Source organism: Capsicum annuum, chromosome 10 (assembly GCF_002878395.1).
Source record: "Capsicum annuum cultivar UCD-10X-F1 chromosome 10, UCD10Xv1.1, whole genome shotgun sequence".
Taxonomy (NCBI): domain Eukaryota; kingdom Viridiplantae; phylum Streptophyta; class Magnoliopsida; order Solanales; family Solanaceae; genus Capsicum; species Capsicum annuum.
Window position 1 is genome coordinate 89,141,954 of NC_061120.1, and position 17,861 is coordinate 89,159,814.

Here is a 17,861-nt window from a genome sequence, read left to right on the forward strand (position 1 = left end):
AGAAAAACTCAAAATTCAAATACTTTGAATTTGTCCTCAATTTTCACACCCCTGTAACTTATTCCAGTACCAACAAGCCCAATGTGCACACATATACAATGAATTATACATTTTAATGCAAACTAACATGCACAACTTTTGGTATTCCTCTACTTGTTAAAGTTCAGCTTTTGTTTAGGTCCTAACCTTAGAATTTAATTTAAAACAAAGAACCACATCAAGATTTTAGGCTAATTCAAGATCTTACACATGAGCATGATTGTTTCTTTATATTTTGCATGGAAATACACCTATCAACTTGCTTGTTCAATATTTAAATCAAGATATTACTTTTAGGAGCCAAGAAAGTTACGTTTTCTTTGGGAATCCAGAAATGAACTATGAAGAATAAAAGTAAAACCCAAGAGTAAGCTTATATTTAGTGTGGCAGGACAAGTTGGTACCCCATATAAGTTTCAATTTAGTCTTTTCTAAGTCTGGCATAATTTATACTTTGTGAGGGAAGTTTGGATTGAAAGAGAAAAAAGTGAGATTTTGAGGATTTGAATGGTTAAAATGAGTTAAATTATGTTTAAATAGAGGGGTGGGGGCGAAATAGGACTTTTTCAAGCATGGGTGGGCCCAAAATTTCAGTTAAAATTTTACCCAACAACTAGCTTACTTGCGTCTGCCACATGTGGGTCGTATGTGTTACATGTGGTCCGTATGTACTGGACATAAGTGTGCCAGAATTTTTGGCCCAATTTCCAACTTTCTGGACTTTGCATTTTGATGCTTACCTGGCTACTTATGGTTGCATAACTTGATACAACTACAAAAGTATGGTTATGGGTCAAAGTCCAGAACTTTCCATTATTATCCTCAAAATTTCATTTTTTGAATTACCGCTCAACATTGCCTGCCCGAGTGGGACTTGTGACTCTGATTGGTTGGTCACAAAGTACCCTTACCTAGAAAGTTATGAATGTAGCAATCCTAGTGTATTTCGGGGAAGTCCATAAGTGTCACGACCCAAATGTTTCTCGAGTCTTCCAAGGACCGGAGACCACCCCCATTTCCTTGTCAACAGAACACAACATACACTAACATAGACTGAAGTCCGAACATATAAGAAGATAGAGTAACATAAGTTCAAATATTCCAAGTTATATCAATAATCACTAATCGAGACTAATAATCGATACTGGCTACCAATACAATACTCAAGTCCACAGTACCCACAAAGCCTCTAACAAAACCAAATACCAATAAAGTATCAGTAAATGCCCCTAACCATAGCCAAAAATAAGTCTGAAACAAAGCCTAAGACATAGAAAATGAAAACCTAAAATTAAGTCTTCTGTAGGATGGAAGCACACCACTTCAAGTCAACTCTCAAACTATCCATGAACACCTGATCGCTGCGTAGGAAAGGAAGAAGAATTTTGTATGCCTGCATTACGTGGGGATACAACATGCAGAGACGGTTAGCGGTTGAAGTGCTAGTAAGTAACTCAGGGTTAAGGGATAATATAATGCCATGAGTAATAGTTCAAAATGAGTCAAATCCAATGCATATCTCAAATTCAAATACATGTGTACATATCACATGCTGGGTTGGGGAGCAAGACTTAGCATGAACTTTTAAAATCTTAAACTGGATTATGTAGAATAACCATCATAATCAAGGCACCCACAGGCTATATTGGCCCAATTCTCCCGTAGCTAGAAAGGCCTAGTGCATGTAACCACCAAACCAGAGGATAATCATATGTCATATGCTTGATGGGGGACTCATACCTCCCGTCATAAATCAAAGGTGATTTAAGTACCAATATATATAATATTGGGGAATCAAACTTCCCAATTATATAATAATAATAAGGGGGACCCAAACCTTCCGTTCATTGAGACCCCCACTTCGACTAGTGCGGTTTTAGGTATTGGTCCATTGAGACCACCACTTTTGCTGCACGGATACACAATCCACTTTTAAGCCCAATTAAAAGATTTAACACATATTCCTACTTTATTGAACCGATTATGCAGTTAGGCATCCCGTTGGTATCGTCATACCAACACCACTTGCAAGTTCATTATCACGTGATAATCTATTAACCATCATACAGGGGAAATTCATGATCCCCTAGGTTCAATTAACATTGACAAGGGGAATTCACATACCCCAAAGTTCAATAGAATAAGACCATAGTTCATTAACCCTTTATTCCAATGCATTAGTTAAGTGAGCAAGTCAAAACATATGACAAAGCCTAGTATCATTATCAATTTCACATTTAGGTTGAGGGAACTCAATTTCCAAAACCATGTGTCAAAGCAGAATTCATCATAATTGGGGAAAAAATAACCCCTTTGATTATTCACCAATCTCATGCACCCCAAAAGTTCAAACCATTAATAAAGCATGAACAATGCATAATAAACCAGGAGAAATCAATTTAAGAACCATTCATGTCCAAGCCCTCAACCATATCAAAACCTTTATTTAAAATCCACATAATTAACCATGTAAATTATTGGTAGATAAAATGAGTTTTAGGGTAGAGTCACATGGCTAAAATACCCAAGGTTATGGAGAGAATCCAACCCTTGAAGATCTACTTGGCCCACATCTTAGAAACCCTAAGTATTGATACTTCAGAGGACTTAAAAGAGAAGAGAGTGTATTTGATATGTATTATAGATGAAATAGGGTCCCAAGTATGTTTATTGTTATGGGTTATTACTGGAATAAGAGGGAAATATCTTAAATACCCTCATTAAAACACTGGGAAATAAGTCGCTAGTTGTTATGGGTGACCTTACAGCTGTAGGGTAACCCTATGTCTTATTTCTCCTCAGTCGTAGTGTTGACAGTGTCCCGGACCACCAACACTGGTCTAGTTATGGAAAGGACCTTACGACTCATAACGATTCCATACGACTTATTACATCCTAGTCGTAATCAAGATAGAATACTTTGGGCATCACACTGGTTTCCTTATGGAAAGGACTCTATGAGTCGTTTAGAGTCCGTACGACTCATAACATAGCAGTCGTGGTCAAAACAATGACTTTGAGAAATCTCACTGAGAAAGTTATGATTGTGTCCTCTAACCTGCAATGACTCCCTATGACTCGCAATGAGAGCCGTAGTCAGGGTAGTAAGCCCAGAATTAGGAATTTTCTAGGGTCCAAGACCTAGGGTATTTCATTCCCCCCCTCCCCCCCTTTTAGAATCATTCATCCTCAAATGATAGTTCAAAGAATACATTAGCACTATTTAACACCGAGATACACCCACTCTTACCTTTAACAAAGACAAAAAACAAAGATATCAAGGAAATCAAAATTCCTTTAACAAAGTCAAAAAACTAAGATTTTGAGATTAACATATACCTTAAGCACGATTTTTCAGAATAGGGAGTAGGAATGGATACTTGGAATTTATGTCCTCCTCGGCTTCCCAAGTAGTTTCCTCGTACTTTTGGTTTCTCCAATGAACCTTTACCGAAGCCACGTCCTTTCTCGATAACTGATGGGCTTGCCGATTAAAGATCTCCACCAAAACTTCCTCATAAGACAAGGACTCCAACATGCCCACACCTTTCAAAGAAATAACCAATAAAGGATCACCCACACACTTCCTCAATATCGAGACATGGAAGACCGAATTAATAGAGCCTAAGCTAGAAGGCTCTCCAGTTCATACGCTACATTACCAACCCTCCTCAAAACCAAATAGGACCAACATAACAGAGACTGATCTTCCTTTTTTTCCCAGATCCCATTACTCCCTTTAAGGAAGAAACCTTTAAGAATACCCATCAACCAACATTAAACTCCAACTCCCTTTACCTCATATCTGCGTAGGATTTTTGGCAACTTTGGGAGGTCTTAAGCCTATCCCAAATCACTTTCACCTTCTCATAGATTGGTGAACCACATTGGGACCATACAACCTATTATCTCCAACCTCAAACCACCCTATAAAATACCTACATCGCCTACCACATATAGCTTTGAACGAAGCCATCCCAACACTCGAGTGATTACTATTATTATACGCAAACTCGATGAATGGAAAATAGTCAACCCAACTACCACTAACATCAATAACACAGGACCTTAGCATATCTTTAAAATTTTAAATCATCCTTTTCATTTGTCTATCCATTAGAGGGTAGAAAGTGGTGCTAAGGTTTACCTTAGTCCCCAAACCTCTCTAAAAAAACACAAAAAAGGAGACGAGAACTGAGTACCTCGATAAGATATGATGGAAACTAGAGTACCATGAAACTTCATAATATCCTCAATGAAAAGCTTAGCATAGTATTCTGCCAAATAATTACTCTTCACTGGCACGAAGTGAGTAGACTTCGTCATCCCATCCATGATGACCTAACTGGAATTTCACTAATGGAGATACCATATAAGACTAGTAACTAAATCCATATTAATCATTTCCCATTTCTATACGAGCAAGTTATTCTCCTAAGAGAAACCACAAGGCCTCAATGCTCTACCTTCACTTGCTGATACACCATGAACATAGCCAATAAATTAGTTACATCCTTCTTCATGTTATTCCACCAATATATCCGATTTCACCCAAAACTAACCTCCAAAGAAGTATTCTACGGTCGATTCCAAATATAGTAACCAAAAATAGGTGGGGTCAAACCATAGGGAAAATATTGAATTGTTGGTTAACTTGGACAAAATTCACAGATGGGGGAATTTAGAAGTAATCAGTAACTGGTAATCAAACTTGAATGCTTTGAGTTGTAAATAATAGAAGACGAACACTATGACTGTGTTTCCCCTGGCTTCTTAACTCTGTAAGTTTCTTATATTCAACCCATCTATTCTGCTCTCTTTATGTAAAGTCGGCAAGCTATGTATTATAAATAGTCTTGTAAATGTGTTGACAAATCTCAGCCTTTACCTTGTGAGTTTCAAGGTGTCACCTTATTTCTCCTTATTGATGACTTTAGTTTAACTCTCACCTTTTGAGTCTCGAGTTGATTATTAGATGACATGGAGGAATAACAAGATGGAAGTGAATCTCAAATTACTATCTTAATCCACTTTTCCCAATCTCAAACTCCCTTGTGAAGATGATATCGAATACAGTCAACCTTCAAACTTCTGCAGTAGCTCTGAGGTTAATTAATATGAAGAAGATTAAGATACATGCAACTACATTAGAATACAAGAATATCCAACTTTCCTTACCTAGTCAATCAACTAGGGTTCCCACTACCCTAGTTAGGGAAATTATTCGCTCACGTTCTTGCGAAAATTCATGATCATCATTGAAGAATTGATGTAATTAATTGCACAAAATAAGATGAATAAAATCTAAAATCTGTTATTGAATAATAACCTAAAAATCTCAATAACAATGCAAAGTATGGTAAAGTATATAATAGAATGTCTAAGAATGTAAGAGAATATAACCTAATAAAAGATAAACCATAGGGTATTTATAGTATCAAAAAATAGCCCTAAAATCCTAATAAAAAGGAAAAAGGAAAAGGAAGTTGGCAAAAGGTATGACTCGCTCATCCACTCGTAAGGTTTACTTATGAGTCGTACTGTCCTAGTCATATCCACTCCAGTGTCTGATCTTCTAGCGCTTCAACTTTCTGTTCTTCTTACGAATCTTGCTCACGAGTCGTACCTTGACCAAACGACTCATGTTATTCACTCGTTACCACCTAAGACTTGATTTTCAATCCTTTGAACACTATTCTTCTTACAGTTGGATCATACGAGTCATACTTAGACATTCGACTCGTCTTTCTATGAGATTTCAACTTTGTATCTGACTTTTGGTTTTTGTTATCTTAACGGTTTCTTGACACAACCCATATCCTTATCTTACGATTATATGACTGAGTCGTATCTTTTTTTCACTAAGCATTTTTTCTTGTCCTTTGGTTCTGTTGTGCTTACGAGTCAAACTACGAGCATTATGGTGTGTTGAAAATTCATATGCTGACTTTATCATCTGCAGAATTCATCTTTTTAATGCTTTTTCTTCTGGTTCCATTACAATACTTTTAATTATCCATTTCACCTGCAACAAGCACAAAAGCACATCAGATCTCCTAAAACAACCTAAGTCTAGGCATAAATTTATTATTTTTAGTATCTAAAGTGTCGTGTTTCATGGCGCATCAACAAATTCAACTTAGACTTTTGTGTGTCCTCAAGTAAAAAAAAATCAAAACCTATTTATCACAACAACGATGCTTAAATAGGAAGATCCTAAGATACCTATAGCAGTGACCTTTCAAGATTTTTATTTTCCCTCCTAATTTTAACTTTTGAAGAATCAAACTGTGTATATCAATTTTGCACACGAAGAAATATAAAAAAAATCCGATGATGGCATTACATTAGTAACAGACAATAAGGCATAGACATAAATTACATTAACCGAATAGTTTCGCAAACTAACAACATAACACATGTGCACTCACAGTCAAAGAGATCCCCTTCACTCAGTTAAGATCAATCAGTTTATTTAGAGATATACAAAAAATACTCTCACTCACAAAGACCTATCATCGGTGTATACAAAATACCATAGGCTTGAGCATATGCTCTCTTCCTAAGTTTTTGGATAGCTGACGTAGGATCACTAAAGGACTTTATTCAAATTGCAACATAGGTTAGGGTCTAGTATAGAATCATTTTGGGATTTAGTGACTATACCTCCTTGACACTATGCTTTAATCGGGGTCCACTTATTTTTCACTTTTCTTCTTTTTATTTTTGCCCTTTTGTCTCCCTTTTTAATTTTAAAGTACATACATATTGGATCAGGTACGGTTTTATTTTCTCACTTTTACCTTTTTTATTTTTCTTTCCTTGCATTTTTTCTTTTTTCTTTTGTTTTTTCTTCTATACGTCTTTCTTCATACCCATTTTTTCCCTACGTGCCCCTATAATAGCCACTTTCAACTTAGGTAATTTTTTGGAGTTGAGGTGCATAGTGTCTGAGGAGGACCAGGGCTAAAACAGGTTCATTATAAGTGAAACGGGAAGGTGAAATCGATGTGAACAAGAAATGGCTGAATTAACGATCAAAATTTTGGATTAAAGGGATTCATTTCACTTGGTTCGACATTTAGTCTTGAGTGGACCTAATCAAAAATGGCCTATGATTATCTCCTATTCGACTATTCTAAACCTTAGGTAAAATCGACTAGGCAAGTTCTAGATTCAGACACAACGGGAACTAAGTAGTGCCTCACACACACCCGCATATGGTCATATTGCTAGGTACTACTTATCCAGTTATGCAAATGTTTGACCTAGTTGTTCTATTCCTAATCCTAATGCTATTATCAGATTCATTATAGTCTCACACATATAATCATCACACAGTCAACAATGTTTCTGGAGGCATATCAAATTTTGTAGCACGGTAATTTAAAAATCGGGCAATTTTTAGAATAATCATTCAAAACAAGATTAAGTGCGACATATATAAATTTTCCTCCTATTTTCAGCTATCATAGCACACAACAAAAACACAAAACATCAAGAAGAAAACAAAAAATACTAGTTCTCAATTTTTTTCAGAATATGGTCACGAGCTTCAAATTATGGAAAGTATAGCTCGTGGCGACCTTAGTACACCCCTATCCCTAACTTGTATCCTATGCACTGTCTCCAGTTCATCTAAAAAATATAATATAAGGGATCTATAACATACCTGGGCACTCAAGGAACCAACTCATGCAATATCATCATGTGGGCCCTTAAGTTGGGTCCTACCATCATCAGTTGTCATCCTATCAAGTACCAGGACTGGCTCCATAATAGTGGCATAGGCTGTGGCCGGTGCGCTCAATGTACAACAATAGTTGGGGGCACATAACTACCCCCCTCAACATCAACACTTGCTTGTCTCGAACCACTGGCTCTAGCACGCATCTCCTATACCCTTTCCTGCCTGTCTTACTCACTCTATATGCTATCTATCTTTGCTTTCTATATTGCTTCTTTTTCTGTGCTACTCTGGTGCTTTCTTTTCTTTTTTTCTCTCGAGGTTCTTTTACCAATTCCAAAATCTCCTAGATATTTTCAACATGTACTTCGAGCATAACCTCTGTAACCACAAGATCTGGGATGATTGGTCTGTCGAATAACTCAGCAACCATCTTCTTAATTTTGGCCACTTTCTCTTTTACATTCGTAATATCTGGGGTTTGGCCGCTACTCAACTACCGGGTCATACACTTCTCAAAGACATCTAGTCTACTCTGCACTCGTCTATCTTTGTCCACTACCCTCGTGTCAACCCAGGGCTTCACACCTCTTTCATTTCCAGACTTTGGCCTTAAACATTTCAAATATCTTTATAGCCTCATCCCATATAGCCTGTGAGATCAACATCAAACCAAATGGCATAGGTCTTGGTTAAGGTGGTACGGACTGTATAGGAAGAGGGACACTAGTTGTACCTGCAGTATTTAAAGTCTGTGACTCAGTATGTACACCTATCTCAGCAGCCTCAATAGTGTCAGTCTGTCTAAACATCTCTGCTCCTCTCCTCGCATGCTTGGCCATAGGGTTTGCTGCATCTCAAATCAACCTAAGATCTGGGATATCCATAAGCTCAATCATCTTATCAATCCCTGGGAGTTCCTGCACTCCCTCAGAAAAATAGATCTATGTAATCATTATCAGATATGCCAGCAACAACTTCTCTCAGGCCACAGCCCGATATCAAATATCTCGGGTTAGAAACTCTCCCACATCGAACTCGTACCTAACCATCAACCTAGCTATCAAAGCTGCATGAATTGGGTTGAGTATGTTGTCCCCAGTGGTGGGACAAATTCTTTGTCTGTCCAGTGTCCACCACGCCATGGCCTCAAAGTTAAGCATGTGTTTTTCTATCTTTTGTGAAGCCACTCCTAGCCTCTAACTACCCAAACTACATCTTCCCCGTTCACTGTAATCAACCCAGTAATCCACCTAAAGTGTGTCATTTTATCCTTCAATCCAAGTTGTTTTTGTGTAATTTTTTGTATTTTGTCCATTCGGAATTCTATCTTTCCTATGTTAACTGGCGGTTGGATATCTGTTCTATTTAAGAACTAAGAAATAGTGTGTGAGGAGATATTCACCCACACTCCTCAAATGGTTAGTGATTCAATGGGGTCACCACCGCCCCACAACTGCCCCTGTAGATACTGTCTCTTCAATTCACCCTTGTATGCCACGTAAAACTCTCAAACTAATGTGATACTGTACTTACCGGACGGTGTGGTCATCCACTAAAAACTGTATTATTAGAATCTTTCTTTGAACCTGGGCAACTCAGACATCATAGTAGTAGACAAATTCAAGATAGGAGCCGAAGTCAATAACTCCTTAAGCTTTTGAAATCTTTTCTCACACACATCCGACCACTAAAAAATTACATTTTTCTGAGTCAACTTGGTCAAAAGAGCTGAAATAGACAAGAAACTCTCTACAAAATGCTGATGCTGACCTACCAAACTAACAAAACTCTAAATCGCGGTAGGAGAATTAGGTCTACCCCAATAACAAATCACGACAATATTGACCAAATGAACATAATACCATCCTTAGTCACCATATGGCCCAAGAAAAAGATAGAACCCAACTAGAACTCATGCTCAGAAAATATGGCATACAACTTCTCATCACGTAATCTTGAAAGTATAATCCTTAAATGCTTCACATGGTCAGCCTCACTCTTGCAATAAACCAAGATGTCATCTATAAATACAATCAGAAAGGAGTTGATATATTGTCAAAATACCCAGTTCATCAACTCTATGAATGTTGTTAGGGCATTGGTTAACCCAAATGACATGACTACACCGAGTCCAAAAAGTTGCGTTTGGAATATCTGAAGCTCTAAATATCAAGTAGTGATACCTGGAATTAAAATAAATTTTGGAAAACACCAAAGCACCCTGAAGTTGGTCAAACAGATCATCAATAAGAGGAAAATACTTGTTCTTAATTCTCACAGTTGGTCAAAGGTGAGTCCTCATGATTCGAGGGCATACTTCTTCGGATTTCCTACTTTCGTAGTAATTGAGTTATTGTTTTCAGTTTAGTTCGAGTCAGTTGGGGGTCTGTCCAAATGGCTCTCTAGTTCTTTAGTCGTAGAGGCTTGTCGGACTACGAGTTTAATTACAGACTTTCAGTATTTGCTATTCAGACAGTATCTATAGTTTATTTAGTTTAGTTTTTGGTATAATACAACATAATTTCTTGACTAGATTATCTTAAAGTAAGGTTCAGATCTAGTAGCAGGCTCAAAGGGTTAGCTTGGGGCTACTCGTAGCCTTGAGCACCATTTGACGTCTCGGGATTAGATTTCGGGGCGTTACATTATATAAACCCCTAACTCAGGTGTACCTATCATGATAAAGGAAAATAAATGCTCAATTAAGACCCATATTATCAAATTAATCCCCACACATGTATTATATCTAGAATGAAGGTATATAGATGCATAAATAAAGCCAATAATGTCAAATAAAGCCCCCCATATGGAAAATTACACAATATAAGATACTACAAGTCACTAACAATAGAATGTAAGCCCCCACATGGTAGACTACAGTAAAATAATCTTGAAATAAATCCCACGGTTATTTATCTCAACCCATAGCATGCTTTAATTATAGAGAAAATACATCAAAACACTCCTAAACCTGTCCGCCCAACTTACTTTAGACCTTTAACTTAACAAAAATCTATTTACCCCCTTAATAACTTTAAAGTGAATTAATATCACCCCTAATGCTGACATGACATTTTTTAAAGAAAAACAAAAAAAGTGTGTCATTTAATTAAAAAAATGGTCCCACTTTTATATATATATAATATATATATATATATATATATCCAAATCACACCCTTTCTTCACCTATATATCAAAATTACACCCTTTCTTCTCCTAAATATCCAAATCACACCCTTTCTTCTCCAATGCCCCCACCCCCACACCCCAGCACCTCTTTTATTTTTATTTTTTTACACCTCCACCCCTACCCCTACCCCCATACCCCTTTCTTTTTTCTTACACCTCCACCCCTACCCGAACCCCATCTAATCCCCTATCTCCTTCTTTAAATTCACTATTTCCATTTTTATTAGATTTCATCAGTTTCTTAAGAAAATAATGTGTATAAAAATTTATGAATTTTAACCCTTTTTTTCAAAATCTATTACTGAGAATAAGAAGAAATTTATAATTGATTCAATTTTTCAGTGTAAGTGGCCATTATCAAAGAAATTGATGACAATGGTGTTTGCAAAAAAGATGTTCTTTTCAATTTATGGATTTCAAAAGAATAAATAGTTAAACACAATAAGTTATTTTCAACAATAAAAATCACTTTGGCAATTTTAAAAATATTTCTCTTCCCCTTAACTATACAACTAGCGTGAGGTGGGATTGGATTTGTTTGACGAAATGGAGGAAAAATAATAATGAGACGGAGGAGACGATGGTTACAAGGGTGGGGGATGGGAGGGCGGATGGGTTTTTCGAAGAAGGAGAATGAGAGAGTGGAGGGAGGGGGGTGAGAGGGTGTGTGTTAAGGGTAGTCTGAAGGAGAAAGGGGGGGAGTTATTTTTTTAATATATATGTGGGATTATTTCTTTAAAAAGGAAAAAGTAATAATTTTTTATGTGGCAATAACATGGCGCTGATATGGCAATGGCACGGCAGCGTGTGTAGTCCACTCTTCATTATGAGATTGGGATTTTGATTTCAAGGTTGTATTTAATTCACTTGAAAGTTGTTTAGGGGGTAAATAATTATTCATAAACATAAAGTGTTAAATTTAGTGGAGCGGACAAGTATAGGAGTGTTTTGATGTATTTTTTCTTAATTATATATTAACTACCTTGCACAATCTTAAAGAATTTATGCCATAAACTACCTCAAAATGATAAAATTCTAGTCCAAAGTGTTTCAACATGAAGCTTTACCGTTATGAATAACCTCAAAATCAACTACAACATTCAAATATAACATCTAAGCATTAAATGAAAGACAGTGATACCCATATTGTCCATTTTTAGGTTGAATCTAAAACGGACTTGAAAAATGAGTTCAAAAATGAAAGGGATAAAATCAGAATTTATTTATATAAAAATACATTCCCCAAGGTTATAGGAGTCTATAGGTAAAAATTCATGCAAAAAGGGGTTAAAATCAAGGTCTAAAATGAAAAAAATTCTTTATAAACTTTACCGATAAAATCTCAAATTTTTCACTTCGTAAACATGATTTAAAGGAGTTTTTCATGAAAAAACAATAGAAAATAGTGGTATTGAATTTAAAAGATACCCACACAAAAATCAACATTGAAACCCTTGAAAGTTACCTTTCCCAAAGCTTGGAGGTAAAAAACGAGAGTAAAATCGGTAAAATGAAATCCTCGAAATTTGACCAAACAAATAATTGGCCTTCGCATTTGAGGCCAAAGGCTTTCAGTTTGTGAAGATCTATGAATTCATACCTTTGGATTTGCGATAGTCTCGTCGCATTCGCAAAGCTAAATCGACCCGACCTAGGCCCCTTAACCTTTCACAAGCTCAATGCCCTCCTTGCGATCGCGATGAGGAAAAACTTCCTCCATCATATTTACGGCCAGAGAATAATATATAAGTCCCATCGGTCGTGATGAGGAAACATTTCCTATATAGTTTGTACCAGATATCAATATTTTATTGATTTCTCCAAGGTTTTAAATACTCTGAAAGAACCCTCACAACAACAAATTCGATTATTAGTGATTAAATATTTTGTCATGAAAAAAATCATATTTCATTACAAAAAATTTTTCATGACAAAAATAGAATCGCCACACATTCGTTTCTAAACCATGGGTCGTTAAATGTATATTGAGATGACTTAGTACTTCGTCACTAAATAACCTTGCATTAACTACGAAAATATTTGATGTCCCCAAATGCATAGTTTTATGACGATCTTGTTTGTCATAGAAATTATATTTTTTGTAGGTATTAGTATTATTTTTGTCACTAAAGAAGTTATACTGCCGATGAGAATGATGTGTCACTAACTATTTATTTCAACTAGTGATGAATTAATTTGTCTCTAATCTTCTATGTATTTTATCGCGGAACAAAAATTATTTCGTCACTAAATACTATCTTTTACATGCGCATTCTCTATTTATCTCTAAATGTATAAATTAGTGACAATCTTACTTTCTTATCATTTTGTAGCTGAAAGTGATCAAGTCGTCACTAAAATTACTTTTTTTACCTATGAAATAATTTTGTCACTAGAATATGTCATAATTAGTGAAGATAGCAATTGTCAGGAAATACAAAGTTAATTTGTAGGTAATAAGTGGACTATTTAGGGACAAAATTTACTCTTGTCACAAAATATTAATGTGTTGACGAATATGTGATTGTCTTAAAAAGTAAAAGTAAAGCTTTTACGGATAAAATATTTTTTCATTAATCACAACCATTTGTATATAGCTAGCTAGGTTTTCATAATTTGAAACTGAAATCATATATAAATATCTTTAACTTTATTATAAGGAGAATTACACAAAATTAGAAAAAAGACAACATACTAAAAGAAGAAAATAGCAAAAACAAGTTAAAAACACTGTCATATATTAATTAAGAAAAATCAAAATGACATTCATGAGATGATATCTCACTACATATGCTTAAATAAAAAAATAATATTGACCAAAATTCATCAGACTTGAAAGTTTAACTGAGATATACTAAACATTAACAAAACGAAGATAATAAAATGGAGGTTGCTTCTCAAAATATCATTGCAAAATCATTTTTTGTAGCAACTAATCTTGATTTCTACCTTTCACAACCTGTGTAAAAAAAATAATTTAATATTATAATTCATATGTTATGATATCATGATATATGCAACAACAATGATATTCTTCATGTAATTTCATGAGTTCAAAAAGGATTCAACGTACGCAGACCTTATCTATTTCATTGCAAAGTTAGGAAGAGTGTTTTCAATAGACTCTTGACTAAAAATATATGTAAAAAATGCAGAAATGAATATGCTTTGTTTAACACAATCTCATTATTCATATTTTCTATCATGAGAACAAGCTAGTAGTAAATATCAAATTAATAGTTCAACATCAAACTAATAGTAAACAACAGATTTCTATTCAGAATCAGAAACAAGAGAACATGAAAACAGAGTAAACAAAGGCAATTGAGATCTCTCATAGAACTTCTATTTGGTTCAACAAATTGCTTTTTGATGATTGGGAATTCAATCCCAGGTCTAATTGGCAAAATAAATAAAGAAAGTTTTAACAATAAAATTAACGAGAAGAGACTTATGTAGTTATTAATTGTACCTCAAGGGATAACTTGATAAGGTTCAATGATCAGTGTATCATAAAAAGAAGATATAATTAAGGGATAAATACTACAAATTTTTATCTAATTTAACTAAAAGAACTATAATATAATTTATAATTTAAACTATACTAATTCTAATCTTGACTGAGAGGAGCTCATAAAATGCTACAGTTGTTTCAAAATATCATCTTGGCGCACTAATATAATTTCTAATTGGGAATTTAATGATGTTATTTGAGATTTTTGATTTTTTACCATGACTTCAACTATATCTAATCATTTTTGTAAATCATGTTGGATAGTAGCAGCTTCCTCCTTCACCTTTTTAAGGGAGTGTGTTCTAACTTTGTCGCTCTTCTTTGTGTTGTTCAAGTAGTGTTAGGTTTCGGACCATAACCAAGACCTTTTATGTACCCTGACTTTTTATCAGTATAGCTTCCACAATTTCATCAATTGTCATGGACCACTCTCCCGAAGTATATAGAGGTTTCAAATCATTTATGCTACTCTGTAAAAAGTATATATTTATTAATGTTATGTAACAACAAGTAAATTATATTTGCATATGCGATCAAACTATCTGATTTCTTAAATAGTAAGTTTCATCTTGTTCAGATGACCAGCCTTTTTAGTCGAGTAATGAGTGCTTTTATAGAACTCAATTCTGTCTGGTTCTACCCCTTCATATTCTTCACTCTATAAGATAAATAAAAAAGATGATTGCATAGAATGACAATGAAGTTAGCCTGCTCCACGAAGTAAGAAGAGGAAAATCTAGAACTCCTCAATAAAAAATAGTATTCTCAATAATTTCAGCATTAAATCACTATTAATGAGAAAATTAAAAAATATTTGACTTACTATTTCAGTACAAGGAACTACAAATGCTTTCGAACCCATGATATGATTACATTTTAGCTTTTGATCGATTGGCCTTGTCTACCCACATCATTTCTACAAAGACAACACATATATAATTAAGTTAAATAGGATTGAAACAAATATAGTGCATATCTATACGAATATAGGCCACCTTATGTTTCAGATTTGAGCACATATCACAAAGCCTATTCCATTTTTTGGGTGTCAGTACACATGTCACAAAGCCTATTCCAGTTTTTGGGTGGCAGTTCTAGTACTTCAATTTTATGAGCATCTTTCTCAGAACGAGCACTTTTAAACATCTTTTTAAATTTGTAACACCATTGATGACTCCTAGTTTTTAGGATATCTTCACAACTATCTTTGACATAATGTTCATTCAAATTAATTTCAAACTTTTTTCGGAGAAAATATTTATACGGATAAACATAAGAATCAAGACCCCTGACGTATTAAAAGGATACTATCACCAGTGTTACAAGAATCAAGACCCCTGAGGTATTAAAAGGATACTATCACCAGTGTTACAAGATTAAAAAGTGTAAAAAATCTTACATGACATCTAATCAGTTCAGTATTTTTTTTCCTCTTTTGTAATCATTCCACTTATTTGAAAGCGTAAGAAAATTTTACGCAATTATCCCCAACTCACTTGATAGTTTTGATGACTGGACCGCCTTAACAGGCCTTCCCTTATCAATTGAAATTTTCATTACCATCTTTTTTTCCAAAGTCCTCTTCAGCTTTTAAGACCTTTTATCCTAGTTTTTTCTCGATGCTTCTTAATTCTACTTGTATCATCTGAGCAGAAAAATTTAGTTGCAAATAGTGATATATAGATGATAGCATTTCTAAAATTACAATTAAGAATTAACTTTTAATGGATGATATTATTAGTCAAATTCGACACATGTAATGTTCAGCTTGCAGAGTAATAAAAAGTGACTGTGGAGGATAAGAAAAGAATAAAAAATTAATTTTATGAAATTCGACATACTACCTCAACTAATTAATTTTGTCGAGTAATTACAAATTCTGCACTCCAGCCAATTATTGTTGTTATCATTAGTGTCGATAATTTTTTCCTTCGACTTGTGATGCGTTTGTTTGTGGACCAGAACATAATTTACTAACATACAAGACTACTTTTATTTTTCATATAAGAGAGATGAAATTAGCTGGAGAGTAATTATAAGAGAAATTTGACACACTACCACAATTACAGAGTAATTACGAATTTGACAGACTACCTTAACTGGTTAATTTTATAAAATATCCATCATCTTTCATCAACAAAAGTACCGAATAACTTAGATTAACCAAGCTTTAATGTATGGTATTACCTATTATAGTTGCAGGAGTACTTTTATTTGACTCATCGACATATTGGGTAGCTGAAATAGTTTCTCCAGTAACTATCTTTTTCTTATATATACGTCCTCCTGCTGCCATGGCTTTACTTATATTCCTGCTAAATATCATAGCATATGAATTATAAAGCTTAATTATGAAAATTCAATAGTTTTGAATATCCCTTTGACCAAGTACCCTCACCTCTTCTCTGCAAACTCAGATTTAGCTTAAGGCAATAATCTTCTCAGAATTTATCTTTTTCCATGCTTAGTTTAAGTTGTATATCACTCTCATATCAGTCATATATTCACGAAAATCATTTCAGTCATGTATCATGAATCAGTTCAGTCATGTAATCATGCTTTAGTATGCGTTTTCAGTGTGTAAACTCAGTTCATCGATATTTTAACTGCTCATAATAATTCATGTCAACCATGAGTAGGAATATAATAGAGGGATATTCAAAACTATTGAGTTTTTAGAAAATGGTTAATAAAAGAAAAATAAGTAATAAAATATAGTACTTTCAAGTTTGATTGGAAACTCTTGGTGTGAATATTAAAGATTTTGAATATGTAAATGAAATTTGAATCGTCATGAACAATACTAGAAGAGGGATTTGCTAGTTGCAACATCTAAAGTCTTTGACTATGTTGACCAGTTTAGCAAATAGAACATTTCAGATGTTGTCACAAATGTTATGATGGTTTAGAAAATGGCAGAGCACATCAGTCCTATTTATAATTTTCTTCTTTCATCCTTTTTCTTGGTTCAATAACCAAAAAGTTTCTCTATACTTATGCATTAGTTGTACAAATTTTACGGAGCTAAGTTATAGTAATAAAGAATCCTTTCATTTACTTTCCTATGAATGAATTCGACCCTTTTGCTCGAAATTTCTATGTTTGTGCTGCACAGCTCGCAAAATCAAATCATGTTCTACTAAGATCCTGTATCATCTAGAAAACCAAACTAAAATAATTCCAAGTATCTCACTGCTTGTAAAACACAAGGAAAAGAAGAACAAAGAGGCAAAGTAAAACACAAGCAAGGCATTCGATTACTTCGAGCACTAAAAGGTATGAAAAATTGGCATACAGGGATCGTAATTTTCACTTAATACAAAATTTCAGGGTGCAATTTCACGTGTGACTACTATCTTTTTTATAACAATTTTAAGCATTGTCATAGGTACACATATTATTGTTGAAACCCAACCACCGACCCACCAA